At 37.2% G+C, this 13,767-nt stretch overlaps 1 non-coding gene across 1 annotated transcript; it reads left to right on the forward strand.

Annotated features, from left to right (window-relative positions):
* Window positions 1-2,191: 2,191 nt before the first annotated feature.
* Window positions 2,192-2,294, forward strand: LOC111820311 (U6 spliceosomal RNA). The gene has a single exon (XR_002823867.1). It is a non-coding gene; the product is annotated as a U6 spliceosomal RNA (small nuclear RNA).
* The last annotated feature ends 11,473 nt before the right edge of the window (window positions 2,295-13,767 follow it).

Below are 13,767 nucleotides of genomic sequence, written 5' to 3' on the forward strand. Positions count from 1 at the left end.
TGTGGAAACTGCCTCCCGAGTGAGCATGCGGAGCCGTTTGCTAGCTTCGCTGCTGACCCAGAGCCCTTTGGGGCTGAAGAGCTGCAGTCCCTCCGCCGCTGGTCTGGCACTCATCGCTTCTTCCAAACCGTCTCCCTCTCCCCCCACCACTCAGTCCAATTCCTCAACTTTTCCTTGTTCAGGGCTCCTAGATTTTCATATACAATCAAGTCACTTGTTTTTCCAGGTCTTTATTGTAAGAGGGAGATAGAAAGCCGTCTGACTACTCAACCATCTTGGTCCCGCCTCTTAGGTTGTGTCTTAAGTCAATTTCTTTTGAGTTATAAAAGACAGAAGCCAGCAGAGAGACATGGGGACGTCCTACCACCAAGAAAGCAGAGCCTGGAGCAGAGCGCGTCCTTTGGACCAAGGGTCCCTGCTTTGAGTCACTCCTAGACCAGGGGAAGATTGATGACAAGGACCTTCCCCAGAGCCGACAAAAATGAGAAAGGCTTTCCCTGGAGCTGGCACCCTGAATTCAGACTTCTAGCCTTCTAGACTCTGAGAGAATAAATTTTTCTTTGTTAAAGCTACCCATTTGTGGTATTTCTGTTATAGCAGCACTAGATGACCAAGACACCACCTCACACCATGGATTAGCAGCACCCTATTTACTACTGGAGGCGGAGTCATCAGTGCCATTAAGACTGGTCAGACTTGAGAACCAGTTTAGAAAACTCATCCTTGAGATTTTGTTTCTCTAGAACCACTCCCGGTACCAAATGTCTTAGGCTGGGTTCTCTAAAGATGCAGCAAAACCAGTGAAGCATGCATCCAAAAAAATCAAACCTGTTGCCATCAAGTCGAACGGCTCCATAGGGTTTCCAAGAAGCAGCTGGTGGATTTGAACTGCCAACCTTTTGGTTAGCAGCCGAGTTCTTAACCACTGTGCCACTGTGCCACCAGGGCTTTGTGTGTGTGTGAGAGAGATTTATCTCAAGGACACAACTCACTTGGCTATAAAGGCTGGCAAGTCACAAGTCTGTGGGTCAGGAGTCAGACTGTAGGTGTCTCCTGACTCACACAGCTGCAGGGGTTGACAAACCCAAGATTTGCAGGTCAGATGGCAGGCCGCTGGCTCATGAGCTGCAGAGGCTGATGAATCCAAGATTGGTAGAGAAGATGTCAGGCTGCTGGTTCACAAGCTACAGAGACTGATGAATCCCAAGATTGGCAGGTAAGACAGCAGGCCACTGGTTCACAGGCTGCAGAGGATGCTGAATCCCAAGATCAGCAGACATTACGGTAGGCCACTGGCTCAAGGTTCAAGAACCAGAGGTCAGATGATGAGGAGCAGATGCAGGAACTAGAGCAAGCAAACGAGGTTTGCCAGAATGTCCATATATATATATATAGGATTCAGGCCACACCCCTGAGGAAATTCTCTTACAACCGATTGGCTGATCACTTCAGAATACATCATGGAGAATGACTACATCATTACATAACTGCAAAATTCCATCATAATTGCCAAACTATGTCATTACATAACTGCCAAACTACATCATTATATAAGTGCCAACCCACTGAGTATCATGGTCCAGCCAAGTTGATACACAACCTTAACCATCACACCTGCTAACCACCAATGAATGCTGGTCTTTGTATATGTACCTATTATTGTCTTCTTATAAAAGTGAGATCATACAATATTTGTATTTTTGTGATTGACTTATTTCACTCAGCATAATGTCCTCCAGATTCATCCACATTATAACATGTTTTGAGAACTCATCATTATTCTTTTTGGCTGTGTAATATTCCATTGTATGTATGTACCACATTTTATTTATCCATTCCTCCATTGATGGGCACTTAGATTGTTTCCATCTTTTTGTTATTGTGAATAGTGCTGCAGTGAACATAGGTGTGTGTATGTCTGTTCATGTCTCTTCTATTAGATCTCTAATGTATATATCTAGAAGTGGGATTACTGGATCATGAGGTAAGTTCTATTTTTATTTTTTGAGGAAGTGTCATACTGTTTTCCATAGTAGTTGCACCATTTTACAATCCAACCAGCAGAGGATAAGGTTTCCAAACTTCTCACATCCTCGTCAGCATTTTTTGTTTTCAGTTTTTTTATCAGTGCCATTTTAGCAGGGGTGAGATGTTATCTTAGTGCAGTTTTGATTTGCATCTCTCTAATGCCTTGCTGCAGAAGCACATATACTAAAATTGGAATGACACTGAGAAGATTAGCATGGCCCTTGAGCAAGGTTGACATGCAGATTAGTGAAGCATTTCTTTCTTTTTTTTTTTTTTTTTGAGGCTTGGTGGTACAGTGGTTAAGAGTTCATTTGCTAACCAAAGTGCCAGCAGTTCGAATCCATCATTTGCTCCTTGGAAACCCTAAGGGGCAGTTCTACTCTGTCTTATAGGGTAACTATGAGTCTGAATTTACTTGAGAACAACAGATTTAATGGCGAACGCTTTTATGTCTTTGTTGGCTGTTCATGTCCTTTTTCCCATTTTTTAATTGAGTTGCTTGTCTTTTTCTTGTTGAGTTGTTGAACTTTTCTATATATTTTAGAGATTAGACCCTTATCAAATGTGTCATTCCTGAAGATTTTTTCCAAGCCTGTAGGTTGTTTTTATGCTGTTTTGATGAAAAAAGTATTTAATTTTTATGAGGTCCCAGTTATCTAATTTGTCTTCTTCTGTTTCTGCATTTATAGTTGTGTTTGATAATATATTTTTTTAAAAGTAGGTCCCATAGTTTTTTCCCTGTTTTCTTCTAAAAACTTTATAATTTTGGCTTTAACAATTAGATCTTTGATCCATTTTGAGTTAGTTTTTATTTATGGTGTAAAGTATGGCTTCTGTTTCAGTCTTCTGCAAGTGGATATCCCATTTTCCCAGCACCATTTATTTATTTAATTGTACTTTACATGAATGTTTACGGAAAAAACTAACTTCTCATTAATTAACTTCTCATATTGTTTTATGACACTGGTTAACAACCCCATGACAAGTCCACACATTCCCTTCTGACCTTGGGTTCCCTACTACCAGCTTCCCTGTCCCCTCCTGCCTGCTAGTCTTTGCTCCTGGGCTGGGATGCCCCTTTGGTCTTGTTTTGTCCTATGGGCCTGTCTAATCTTGGGCTACAGTGTGAACCTCAGGACTGACTTCATTACTGAACTAAAAGTGTGTCCAGGGGCCATTCTCTCAGGGTTTCTCCAGTCTCTGTCAGGCCAATAAGTCTGGTCTTTTTTTATGAATTAGAATTTTGTTCTACATTTTTCTCCAGCTCTGCCTGAGACCCTCTATTGTGATCCCTATCAGAGCAGCCAGTGATGGCAGCCATGCACCATCTAGTTGTACTGGACTCAGTCTGGCAGAGGCCGTGGTAGTTGTGGTCCATTAGTCCTTTGGACTAATCTTTCCCTTGTGTTATTAGTTTTCTTCATTCTGCCTTGCTCCCAAAGGGCTGAGACCATTGGAGTATCTTAGATGGCCACTCATAGGCTTTTAAGACCCCAGACGCTACTCAGCAAAGTAGAATGTAGAATATTTTCTTTATAAACTATGTTATGCTAATTGAGCTAGATGTTCTCTGAGACCATGGTCCCCACAGGTCTCAGCCCAGTCTTTTGGTCCCTCAGGGAGTTTGGATGTGTCTATGGAGCTTCCATGACCTTGCCTTGTACAAGTTGGCCAGCACTATTTATTAAAGAAACTGTTTTTTCTCCATTGAATGGACTTTGGCCCCTTGTCCATAGATGGATGGATTTATTTCTGGGTTCTCAATTCTATTCCACTGGTCTGTGTATCTATCATTGAACTTGTTACCAGGCCATTTTGATTACTGTAACTGTATAGTAGCATGTTTTGATATCAAGGACTATGAGGCCTCCTACTTTTTTGTTCTTTTTCAGTGTTGCTTTGGCTATTTGGGACCTCTTTCCTTTACATATAAAATTGATGATTCATTTTTCCATTTCAGTAAAGAATGTTGTTGGAATTTGTATCAGGGTTTCATTGTATCTATACATCACTTTGGGTAGTATTGACATTTTCACAATTTTAAATCTTTCAATGCTTGAGCACAGAATAGCCTTCCATTTATGTAGGTCTCTTTCAATACCTTATATTAGAGTTTTATACTTTTCATTGTATAAGTCTTTGACATTCCTGATTAGGTTTACTATTATGTATTTTATCATTTTGGGGGGCTATAGTAAATGGAATTGTTTTCTTGATTTCTCTTTTGGAATATTTCTTTTAGTGTAAAGGAACCAAACTGCATTTTGTGTGTTGAACTTATACCTGAAACATTATTGAATACTTCTACTGGGTCTTGTGGAATTTTTGGGATTTTCTATGCATATGATGATGTCATCTGCAAATAAACTAAAACCAAACCCATCGCCTACAAGTCGATTCAGACTCACAGAGACACTATAGGACACAGTAGAACTGCCCCATAGGGTTTCCAAGGCAGTAAATCTTTACAGAAGCAGACTGCCACATCTTTCTCCCACATCTGCAAATTTGGATAATTTCATTTCTCCCTTTCTGATTTGGATACACTTTATTTCTCTTTCTTGCCTTATTAGTCTGGATAGGACTTCCAGTACAATATTGAAAAAGAGTGGTGATAATGTGCATCCTTGTCTCATTCCAGTTCTCAAGGAGAAGGCTGTCAGTCTTTCTCCATTGAGAATAATGTTGGCTGTTGGTTTTGCATATACTCCCTTAACTATGTTGAGGAATTTTCCTTCTATTCCTATTTTGCTGAGAGTTTTTATCAGGAAAGTATGTTGGATTGTATCAAATGCCTTTTCAGCATCAATTGAGATGATCATGTGATTATTTTCCTTTTTTTTTCTTCTTTGGATGTTGTGAATTACATTGAGTGATTTTCTAATGTTGACCCACACTTGCATTCCTGGTATGAATCCTACTTGATTATGATGTATGATTTTCTTAATATGTTGTTGAATTCTGTTCACTAGAATTTTGTTGAGAATTTTTGCATTTGTTTTGATGAGGGATGTTGTTGTTTTAAAGTGTCGTCGAGTCGGTTTCGACTTATAGTCGAACGAAACATTGCCCAGTCCTGTGCCATCCTCACAATTGTTGTTATGCTTGAACCAGTTGTTGAAGCCACCGTGTCAATCCATCTCATTGATGGTCTTCTTCTTTTTTGCTGACCCTGTACCAAGCATGATGTCCTTCTCCTGATAACATGTTTAAAGTATGTGAGAGAAGGTCTTGCCATCCTTGCTTCTAAGGAGCATTCTGGCTGTACTTCTTCCAAGACAGATATGTTCGTTCTTCTGGAAGTCCATGGTATGTATATTCAATATTCTTAGCCAATGTCATAACTGAAAAGTGTCAATTCTTCTTCGGTCTTCCTTATTCATTGTCCAGCTTTCATATGCATAAGAGGCTATTAAAAATACTACGGCTTAGGTCAGGTTCACCTTAGCTCTCAAAGTGACATCTTTGCTTTTTAACACTTTAAAGAGGTCTTTTGCAGCAGATTTTCACAATGCAATAAGTTGTTTGATTTCCCAACTGCTGCTTCCATTGACATTGATTGTGGATCCAAGTAAAATGAAATCGTTAACAACTTCAATCTTTTTTCTGTTTATCATGATGTTGCTTATTGGTCCGGTTGCGAGGATTTTTGTTTTCTTTGTTATAGTGTAATCCATACTGAAGGCTGTGATCTTTGATCTTCATCAGTAAGTGCTTCAAGTACTTTTCACTTTCAGCAAGCAAGGTTGTGTCATCTGCATATTGCAGGTGATTAATGAGTCTGATGCTACATTCTTCATACAGTCCAGCTTCTTCGAAGATGTTTTATACGATTTTAATCTTTTAAAATTTATTAAGGTTTGTTTTGTGCCCTAAAACATTGTCTATTCTGGAGAATCATCTCTGTGCATTGTAGAAGAATGTATATTTTGCTGCTGTTGGATGGTGTGTTCTCTATGTCTGTTAGGTCCAGTTGGTTAATAGTGTTATTCAGCTGTTCTCTATATTTACTGATTTTCTTTCCAGTTACTCTATTTATTGTTGAAAGTGGTATATTGAAACCTACTGTTATTGTAGACCTGTCTATTTCTTTCTCTAATTTTTTTAGAGTTTGCTTTATAAATTTTGATTCTCTGGGCTTGGGTGCATAAATATTTACAATTTTTATGTCTTCTTGGTGAATTGTCCCTTTTATCACTATGTAATGCTCTTCTTTTTCTCTTATAATAGATTTTTACTTAAAGTCTCCTTTTTAAGATATTAATATTGCCTCTCCTGCTGTCTTTTGGTTACTGTTTGCTTGATATGTATATATTTTTTCATCCATTGATTTTTAACCTATTTTTGGCTTTGTGTCTAAGGTGTTTCTCTTGTTGACAACATACTGATGGGATACATTTTTTTTGTTCTATATTCTACCACTCTCTGTATCTTGACTGGTGCCTTTAATTCATTGACATTCAGTGTGATTATTAGTAGTGAGGACATTACTTCAGCCATTTTGTTGTGCATTTTTTTGTGGTGTTAATCGTTCCTTTGTTCTTCTTTACTTTCTGTGCTGAGTTCATTTTGTATATGGGTTTTTTTAAATTTTGTTTATTATTGTTGTTTTGTGTTCACTGAATCTTTTTTGTTTTTCTTCTTATATAGTGTGATGAGTAGATTTATTAATTTTCTTAGTGGTTACCATGGGGTTTGCTTGACATCCTATATCCATGATCTTTGAGAGAGCTTATCCCACTGACTTAAATGTGTTAGTGTCCTTGTCTATCTTCCCTAATAGATGTGATCAATTGAAAATCATGAAACCATGCTTTCTTCAATGTTGTAGTCACTGGTGCCTGGGATGATGCCTAGAACAAAATGTTGAGACACTCCACAAATGTTGAGTGAATATAGCCAAGAATGAATGAATCTGTGTATGAATCTAGGAAAATTAAAGTTGAAAGTATTTGTTACAGTGGTCATTTGATTTGAGAATTTCATTATGCAAAACTCAATCTTCATTTATAGAAATATACACATCTCTTATATCAAATTGCCTTGGAATAACTGGAAAAAATGTTTTCTCTCTCAATGAGAGAACTGTGATTTTGTCTTCAGGGTGACACTAAAAACTTGGGCTTGAATAGGCTACAGGATGCCTGTGTAGTCTCAAGAGTTCAAGACCTATCAAGTCTTTTTTGTATCCCTTGGTTGTATTTAGAAGATAGATATCTGTTTCTATGAACTCGTGCAGTTTTAATCTCTCACTTGTATGATTAGGCATGTCCCAGATAATATTAAACATTGTATAATACAAGGAAAAAGATGACTTTAGAATCTGAATTTATTTTTGCTTTTCTTTCAGGGTATTTCTAGTTTTAGCCTCTTAATGCTTCACCACATAATATTTGTATTCATGATCTTTGAAGGACACTGTTGAATCTGCCAATAGATTATCTGCCCTGAAAACCCAATATATAGACAACTATCTTCTTGTGGCTAAATTATTCTCTTCCTTCTAATAGAACTGAAAACTATGCTGCTGAAGCAACAATTACGTGGACATTAAACTGTTCATGAGACAGAATAGTCAGTGATGTGTTCCCACGTGAGTGACTGGACCATAGCTGTTTTCTTCCTCTACTGTTTTCTGAGTTTACCTATATTCTTGTTGGCTTTTTGAAGGGGGATATTAACAATTTAAATAAGGAGAGACATGGCAATATATGATAGCAAGTTTCTGTATTAGCAGCATAAGAAGAGAAGGAGGATTGAATCAGGGAAACAACAAAAGCTTCAGAGCTAGACAGATTTACATTTAAACTCTTGCTCTGGAACAAGTTTACAGTAATTGTGAACTGGAAGGATTATTCAATTCTAGAAAGGCTAGATAATTCAGCTATAAAAGGGGGGGATGATGAGATTTATCTCACAAAATTTATTTTTTAAATAAGCCAGTTTAAAAATGTAGAGATGACAGAAGGGAAGGAAAGGAGTGCCCATTTGTTGACAGCTTTTTGTGTGCTCAATTTCCTAGATGAAGCCTTATGCTAGACTATCTACTTTATATGTGTTACTTTTGTAAATTCTGTCAATAAGATTGTGAGTTGAAAAGTTACTGCACTCATATAACTTGTTCTTTGGCTCTACTCTTGGGAGGTAACCTCTAAACCTTTGGTATTTCCCAAGTAGTTGATGTGTCTTTGTTATCTATGAGGGTCCACACCGTACCTGAGAGTTCATGTTAATGAGATGAATTATGATGGATGGATGCTGGCCAGGCCAGAAAGACCCACCAAGTGATACTATCTTGACCTCCAGGAATGGAAAGGGGGCTGGAGATTGTGTTCAATTACAAGGCCAGTGATTCAATCAATCATGTCTATGTAAACAAACCTGAATGAAAACTCTGGACACTACAACATTGACAAACTTCCTGCTTGGTGATAGAAATTGATGCACAAGGGAGTAATGCATGCTTTGGAACATGGGAGGTTTATATTGGGAATTCTCCCAGATCTTGCTTGCTTATCTTTTCTTTATGCTGGTCCTGATTTGTATTTTTTATAATAAAAGTGTAATTATAAGTATGTAACTTTCCTGAGTTCTGTGAGCCATTCCAGCAAATTATTGAACCCAGAAGGGCAAATAAAGGGAACTCCCAAATTTGTAGCTGGTAAATCAAAAGTCAGGGTGTCCTGGAGACTTCCAAATTCGCGACTGGTTTCTGAAATCTTGGACAAACATGGCAGTGTGGAGGACTGTGCCTTTTAATGTGTGAGTTCTGACATAATTTTGTGTCATTAGGGTCAGAAGAAGTACTACATTTGCAGCTGGTGTCAGAGAAGAAACTTAAGAGTTGATGTTATGACCTAAATGACAATAAGCCCTCTACATATGATAGTTATTATTTCTGCACCAAAAAATTCCAAAATGAAGTATGGCATACGAATTATTAACTTTTAGATGTTCACTGTCTCTGGATTTCTTCCTTATCTCACTCTAGATAGTATACCATAGACTTTGTAGGCAAACAGATCTTGGTTCAAATCTAGGCTCTGGCATGTGACCTGGAACAAATTTCTCACCTTATCAACATCCTTTCCAGTCTGGGTTCCTATTGTTGTTTTACCTCTAAACAGCTATATAAACTTAGGAAAGTTACTCATCCTTCTAACTTCAAACACAGTAAAACTTTGTGATACCCTACCCTAAGCTGCCATACACACTTGCATGCTGGGTGCTCTCTCATCCTCCCTTCTCCAACAGGCTTGGGCTAAAATTTTATCTTCTAAGAGGGTTGAGAAAGCAACATTATGTGAGCTCCAATTTTCTTGAAAAGGACCAATAAAATGGACACCAACTCACTGAGATTCCTGAATTCATATCAACTGTTGTGAATGTCCCAGAGCTGAGATTATCAGTCTCTCACAGGTACTGCCAAACAGCAGGCAGGACCTACTCAGATTTGGATTGCACAGCTGGACCACCCTATCTCACCAAAACCACCACACCACATTTTCACCAAATTAACTCCACAGACTCATACTGGTCATTCCACTGACCTGTTAATAACATGGCTCTACATTTTATGTGATTTTTACTTTTAACTCCATTTATTACAATATGGGATGATTTTACTGTACTATAACATCTACCCCTTAGAGGTGTTGTGAGGATTAAATGAGATAATCCATGTAAAGCATTTGTCATCATGCTTGGTACTCAGCAAGTGTCAATAAATGACGATTTCTTATTTTTAATTGAAGCATAGACCCAAAGGGAAAAAAAGAATTCTCTTATTTCAGTGACAATGAATTGCCTTTTCCAAAATGAAATAATATAATGCTTTTCCATGATAACACATTGATATCACAGAATCTTCAATTAAAACAAATGTCTATCTATATCTATGTCTATGTCTCCATCTATCTATACCTGTATTTACATCTATATCTGTAGTTACCTGGCCTTAAACAGAATTGTTTTAAAAGGTAGGTGCCTTCTGGCAATAGAAATGTCAAGAAGCAATCCAGTTTACAGGGATGTGCTAATTCATGTAGAATTGCCTGTACCATTCTAGATGCAGGCATATTCAGAAGTAGGGTGCATAGCCATGAGATAATAAGAGTGCTCCACAATCAAAACAATCTTTTCATGAATTGAAACTAAAACACTTACTTGGAAAATGAGGATTTTTGACAAAAAAAGGCCTTTTTTTTTTCCTAGTTAAAAAATAACTTATAGATATAAGTGAAAGTTGACTCTTTTGTGTAAAATTAACATGTTTTCAAATGCCATACAAACATCTAAGTTCTACGTCATCCCATTAGAAAACAAAATTTAAAAAAAGATTTATTTTGGTCTCTGTCTCTGAATTTTTATACAGCTATCAGGTTGAATGGGGAGATTAAGCTAATAATCATAGATACTGTACCATTCCTTTGGTTAATAAAAGGAAAGAACATCGATATGACTAGTGAGTCTGTGCAGAGGCAGATATACGATGGGCGACTTATGTATCGGTAAAGATTAAAATGAATGACCAAAGTCAGTTGTGAGCCAACTACTGCTTGAATTTTTGCTTGCAAATGATCATTGTTATCAATTCTCTTTGATCCTCTTTTTCCATCTGCTCCTTCTTCCTCTTCTCAACAAACCACCAGACATCATTGGAAAGCATGTAAAAACTGACTTTTTAATCATTTCTTAAGAAAAGAGCCCAAATCAATCCAGTAGAAGCAAGTGTCTGTGGAATATCTCTGTTGTAGTTTAGACCTTATTAATTTAGGTGCAATTAAAGGAATTTCTGGGCAGTTCTATCTTCCATCAGCCCCTACATGTTACCTTTGTTTTAAATTACAGTAAGTAATGCCAAATACCTATTAAACATCTGATGAAATATAGTAGCTGGTTATCAATTGTCCTCCTATCTGCTCATTCCAGGGTCGTTACCTCAAACCTGTCTGTAAGGCTGTGCAGACATATACAACACACATACCTACACCTAGACATCAATACCTGTGTTGTTTTTACCACTGTGGTTATCCTCGCCTTTCATTTTCGGAGCTTTGCCAATGGTCAATGAAGGACCTTTGAATATTAACGACATCATAAAAATTATGTGTAAGTAATAATGTACTGTCTTAGTCATCTACTGCTGCTATAATAGAAATACCACAAGTAGATGGCTTTAATAAAGAGTAGTTTATTCTCTCACAGTCCAGTAGGCTACAAGTCCAAATTCAGAGCATCAGCTCCAGGAGAAGGCTTTCTCAACATCAGCTCTGGAGGAAGGTCCATGTCATCAGTCTTCCCTTGGTTCTGGAGCTTCTTGGAACCTCTGGTAGAAAGGACATGCCCTGCTCCTGGCACTGCTTTCTTGGTGGTATGAGGTTCCCATGTGTTTATGCTGACTTCTCTCTTTTATATCTCAAAAGAGATTTCCTTAAGACACTATCTAATCTTGTAGACCTCATCAGTATAACTGCCGCTAATCCATTTTATTACATCATAGTGATAGAGTTTACAACACATAAGGAAATCACATCAGATTACAAAATGGTAGACAATCATACAGTACTGAGAATCATGACCCAGCCAAGTTGACAGATATTTTCTGGGGACACAATTCAATCCTTGACATGTTTCAAGCACTTCTGTAACAATTGACTTACATATTTTCTTTCACTGTTCAGAAGAAAATATATATGAAGCAATATATGCTCATATTAAAACTGAATTAGTAATTAATGTGCATGAAATGTTGAAATCTGCTTGGATTATTATTATTTGCTGACACTGACATGATATTTTGGAATTTTCAAGTAGTAATAAAAAGTCAAGGAAAGAAAGAATCAGGGTTATTTGTCAGAAATAGCACAGACTTTGGATTAATAACGATGTTAACTTTGGTAAATCATTTAATTACTTTGGGCCTTTGTGTTTTTAAGTGCAACATAGGAATAATGGCAATTATTTTGCAGGGTTGTTGGGGAGTATATGAGGTGTAACATAAAGGCAAGGATGTAGAGAAACTGGAACCCTCATCCATTGCTGATGGGGATCCAAAATGGTACAACCACTGCGGAAAACAGTTGGGTGGTTACTCAAAAAGATAAACATAGAATTACCATAGGATCCAGAAATTCCACTCCTAAGTATATATCTAAGAGACTTGAAAGTAGCAGTGCAGACACACATCCACCAAAGTTCATTGCAGCACTCATCACAATAGCTAAAAAGTGGAAGCAATCTAAATATCCATCAACAGATGAATAGATAAACAAAATGTGGTATATACATACAATGGAATATTACTCAACCATAAAGAGAAATGAAGATCTGGTACATGCCACAGCATGGACAAACCTTGAAAATATTATACTGAGTCAAGTAATCAATTTCGAAAGGATAAATACTGTATGATCTCACTTACATGAAATATATAGAATAGGCAAATATATGGAGACCAAAGTTTATTAGTGGTTACTGTGAGTGGGAGGGAGGGGAAAAGGAGGTGTCATTGTTTAGGAAGCATTTAGTTTCTGTATATAATGACGAAAAATTTGGCAACAAATATTGGTGATGGTTGCAGTGTGGCAACTGCGGTTGTGGCAAGAGGTTGTTTTCAGGGGTATTGACAGTGCTCTTTTCCCTGCTCGGAGTAGGCATTACATCGCTCCTCCAGAGCTGACAGAGAAAGCCTTCCCCTGGAGCTGATGCTCTGAATTTGGACTTGTAGCCTACTGGACTGTGAGAGAATAAACTTCTCTTCGTTAAAGCCATCCACTCGTGGTGTTTCTTATATAGCAGCACTAGATGACTAAGACAGTACATTACGACTTACATATAATTTTTATGATGTCATTAATATTCAAGGGTCCTTCATTGACTGTGATGTAATTAGTGTTACTATATTGTACATGTGAAAAATCTTGAATTGTCAAATGTGTTATATGTATCTCTACAAAAAAGTAAAAAATCTAAAAACCAACTCATGTAAAATATCCAATGACATAAATTTAAAAAAAAGAGAAAGAAAAAAGTGTTATCTAAGTAAAAGGAAGCTCTAGCTCCATGGAGTGTGAGAAATAGTGAGGTAATGTGGGAAACAAGCCCAGAGGTCTGCCTGGCACACGGTAGTTCTCCCATGAACATTAGTGCCTCCTGCCCTTATACTCTGACAAACTCGTTCACACACACACTCTTCAAGAGTTGTAGTTTTCATAGTGACAATGCAAAGTAAATTTAGTCATGCTCACTGGATGAAAGGTTAATCATTTATAAGAAACATGAAAATTGGTTTCTTAACTACAAGTGATTTATAAGTGTTCAGCTTGGAATAAACTAAACTGAATCATTTACATTTGAAATGGATATATGTGCATATATACTGTTGGAACATGTTATTTATTTATTTATTTTTTGTAGTAAATGTTCTAAAACTCTAAATGAAAATTTCAACAGTAGTTCTGCTAATAATACCTTTAGGGCCAGAATCAAAGTGGCTTCAAAGTGGCCATTTAGTTTGATTAGTAACCCAGCTTTTGTACGTAGAAGAGAGACATAGATTGTTTCAGCATCTGTAAATCTTGCTACCAGAAAACTTTTCCTGAGCAGACTTACAAACAGTTTTATCTGAAAAAATTACAAATAATTTCTTTGGAAATTTTAGGGAATTGTTAAAAAATATTTTTTATTTGTTTACTTTGTTTCATTTGAAGACTGAATTTATCAAGGAAAATATTTTGC

The sequence above is a fragment of the Trichechus manatus genome, unplaced genomic scaffold (assembly GCF_000243295.1).
Source record: "Trichechus manatus latirostris isolate Lorelei unplaced genomic scaffold, TriManLat1.0 scaffold00033, whole genome shotgun sequence".
Lineage (NCBI taxonomy): Eukaryota > Metazoa > Chordata > Mammalia > Sirenia > Trichechidae > Trichechus > Trichechus manatus.